The sequence below is a fragment of the Cebus imitator genome, unplaced genomic scaffold (assembly GCF_001604975.1).
Source record: "Cebus imitator isolate Cc_AM_T3 unplaced genomic scaffold, Cebus_imitator-1.0 Scaffold964, whole genome shotgun sequence".
Lineage (NCBI taxonomy): Eukaryota > Metazoa > Chordata > Mammalia > Primates > Cebidae > Cebus > Cebus imitator.
In genome coordinates, this window is record NW_016108279.1 from 22,360 (window position 1) to 26,190 (window position 3,831).

The 3,831-nt window shown below is 45.7% G+C and overlaps 1 non-coding gene across 1 annotated transcript in view; it reads left to right on the plus strand.

Moving 5' to 3' along the window:
• Positions 1-1,988: 1,988 nt before the first annotated feature.
• LOC108298451 overlaps positions 1,989-3,831 on the plus strand; it is a 26,734-nt gene continuing 24,891 nt past the window's right edge. Inside the window, exon 1 of the transcript XR_005198747.1 lies at positions 1,989-1,999. This is a non-coding gene — a transcript (uncharacterized LOC108298451). The remainder of the gene's footprint in view (positions 2,000-3,831) is intronic.

Consider the following 3,831-nt stretch of genomic DNA (forward strand, 5'->3'; position numbering starts at 1 on the left):
CTCCGGAGAGATTAGATAAGGATCTTTATGAGACGTTATCTATGCTACGGGCAGTGTTTAAAGACCTTGTTGCAGAATGCTTTGGTATGCGGGAGTCAAACATCTGTCATCATAATGTTTTCCCTTCAAGATGAAATCACTCCAGCCATGCAGCAGGCTGTGTACCTACACTCCACTCCTCAGTACTGGTCCTCGCAATCTCACTTGCCCATCTGTTCCTTGATAGTCCCTGGATCTAGAGAGAGGGTGCTTGATATCATATAGCTGTAGCAGCAGCTCACTGGCTTCATTGGAGGAAGACGCTGCAGCAACAATAAAGGCAAAACCAGGATAATAAGCAACACAGGAGCACAGCACCTAAACCAAGAAGTAGCTTCTGCCACCAGGTGCCCCAGGACCAAGGCCAGTGATGAAGCCAGTAACAACTAAGGCATTCAAAATGGGGGTTCAGTCTGAGAAATTGGTCATTTATGTTATATATTCTCTCCAATCTTGTCCTTGGAAGGGAGATACCCACCACAGCATGCCACAAACACAGAAGAGTGGCATGAGGTTGGATATCCAACCAATATCTTTTTATTTTTATTTCGAGACGGAGTCTCGATCTGTCACCCAGGCTGGAGTGCAGTGGTGGGATCTCGGCTCACTGCAACCTCCACCTCCCAGGCTCAAGTGATTCTCCTGCCTCAGCTTCCTGAGTAGCTGGGATTATAGGTGCCTGCCACCACACCCTGCTAATTTTTGCATTTTTAGTAGAGATGAGGTTTCACCATGTTGGCCAGGCTGGTCTCGAACTCCTGAGCTCCAGTGATCCACCTGCCTCAGCATCCCACTGTGCCTGGCCCCAACAGATGTTTTTCTGTGAGCCAGCAGCATAGTCTTGGGCCCATAGGTGGCAACTGGTGATAGTACTGACAGAACATGACAATTAAGGATGAAAGGAAACAAACTTAGTGGGTACTTGCAAGGAAAGTTCTTCTCCATCTATTAGAATGACATCAGTCCATTCATTTAGAGTAGTTAGTATAGAGACAGCTCTTGGCTTTTGTAAAGGGAATGGGGCCATATGCCATCCATGTTGCCCAGGGGATGAAGTGTCAGAAGCTGTGGTTAAAGTAATTTGATTGAGAGTACACCATATTAGAGAGCTCACCTACCATGGGGTATGCGTGTTTCCCCTGACCATTTATAGCGAGTGATCGGGGGCCAGTATTCAATAAGATCAATGGGAACCATGCTAACTGTTGAGGATATTCCCCCCTCTCTGGCAGGAAATAGCCTATCCAGCCTAGGAGTATTTGCCATTCTAAGCCCCAGTACACTATCCGGATCCTCCCCTGGTAGAATGTCTGTCAGTATCTTCATGCAGAAAATATGGTGGGTGTCAACCAGATCTGAAAGCAAAGCAGTTCCCGTATGTGAACAACAGTAGGCTTGGGGAATGGTGGTCCCAATCTGTCCTGTGGGGCAGGCACCTCATCCCTTTGAGTGAAGTTAAAGAAATAAGGGCTTCAGATCACATATTCATCCACCTTTGCAAGGTTGGTGTCTCTAGGAAAGTTTGAATTTGTGCTTTTTTTTTTTTTTTTTACTTGAGCTGGAGTTTCGCTCTTGTTACCCAGGCTGGAGTGCAATGGTGTGATCTCGGCTCACTGCAGCCTAAAAAACGAGTAGTCAAGTGATCTTTCATTGGCAAGTCTTTTCTATATACTAACGTGTGTGTTTCACTTTATTCGCTTTACTACACCTATATTTTTTTTTAACTTTTAGGTTCAGTGGTACATGTGCAGGTTTCTTATATAGGTAAATTGCATGTCACAGGAGTTTGGCGTACAGATTATTTCACCACCCAGGCAAGAAGCTTAGTACCTGATAGGTAGTGTTTCGATCCTCCCTCCCTCCACCCTTAAGTAGGTCCTGGTGTCTGTTGTTCCCTTCTTTGTGTCCATGTGTACTCAGTGTTTAGCTCCCATTTACAAGTGAGAACATGCGGTATTTGGTTTTCTGTTCCTGCGTTAGTTTGCCTAGGATACTGTTTCCCCTGACCATTTATAGTGGGTGATCATGGGTCTAGTATTCAATAGGATAAATGGGAACCACTCTAACTGTTGAGAATATTTCTCCATCTATGGCAGGAAAAAGCCTATCCAGCCTGGGGGTATTTGCCATTCTAAGGCCCAGTGCAGTGTCCTCTCCCCTGATAGTGTATCTGTCAGTGTCGTCGTGTGCAAAATATGCTGGTTGTCACCCAGGTTTGGGAGCAAAGCAGTCTTCTCAGTTACCCGTATGCAAACAGTGGTAGGCTAGGGTCACGGTGGTCCTAACCAGTCATATGGAGCAAGCATCCCCACTTTGGCTGAAGTTAAATAAATAAAGCCTGCAGATAACACATGCATCCACTCTAGCAAGGTAGGTGATAGGTGATATGGTTTGGATCTATATCTCCACCAAATCTCTTGTCCAATTGTAATCCCCAGTGTTGGAGGTGGGGCCTGGTGGGAGGTGATTGGATCAAGGGGATGGGTTACTCATGAATGGTTTAACCCCACCCCCTTCATGCTGTTCTCACAACAGTGAGTGAGCTCTTATGAGATCTGGTTGCTTAAAAGTGTGTGGCACCTCCTCCCTGTCTCTCTCTTGCTCCTGCTCCTGCCATGTTAGATGCTTGTGCCCCCTTTGCCTTCCACCATGATCAGAAACTTCAGAGGCCTCCCTCAAAGCAGAAGCTGCTATGCTTCCTGTATAGCCTGCAGAACAGTAAGCCAATGAATCCTTTTTCTAGTTACCCAGTCTCAGGTATTTTTTTTTGAGATGGAGTCTCCCTCTGTCGCCTAGGCTGGAGTGCAGTGGTGTGATCTTGGTTCACTGCAAGCTCCACCTCCCGCGTTCAAGAGATTCTCCTGCCTCAGCCTCCTGAGTAGCTGGAATTACAGGTGCACACCACCACAACCAGCTAATTTTTTTTTGTATTTTTAGTAGAGACGGGTTTCACCATGTTAGCCAGGCTGGTCTTGAATACCTGACCTCGTGATCCACCTGTCGCGGCCTCCCAAAGTGCTGGGATTACAGGCGTAAGCCACCATGCCCGACCTGTCTCAGGTATTTCTTTATAGCAATGTGAGAATGGATTAATACCATAGGTTTCCCTAGGAAACTTTTTTTTTTGAGACAGAGTCTTGCTCTGTCACTCAGACTAGAGTGCAGTGGCATGCTCTCAGCTCACTGCAACCTCCGCCTCCCAGGTTCAAGTGATTCTCCTGCCTCAGCCTCCCGAGTAGCTGGGATTACAGGTGCATGCTACCACATCCGGCTAATTTTTGTATTTTTAAATTAGAGATGGGGTTTCGCCATGTTGGCCAGGCTAGTCTCGAATTCCTGACCTCAAGTGATCCTCCCACCTTGGCCTCCCAAAGTGCTGGGATTACAAGCATGAGCCACCGCGCCCGGCCTCCCCAGGAAACTTTGAATTTGTGCTTTCAGAAGACCAGTTTTCCTTTTTGTTAACCCTGATGTTTGGAGGTTACATGGGAGATGAAAGTGCCATGATCTGTTGTATTTCCTGGCCCAGTCCTGGACATCATGTCCAGCAAAATGGATCTTTTGGTTTCTGTCAATGTGTCAAGGATATCCATACATAGTACTGAGAGCCTCTAAACCTTTAATAGTACTGGCTTGATTAGCTCACTTACAAGGACAAACTTACAGCAGTTCAGTAGCAGTATCTACACAGGCCAATACATACTTTTTGTCTTGACTTAGAAAAAGTCAAGATATATATATATATAATATATATATAATATATATATATAATATATATATAATATATATATA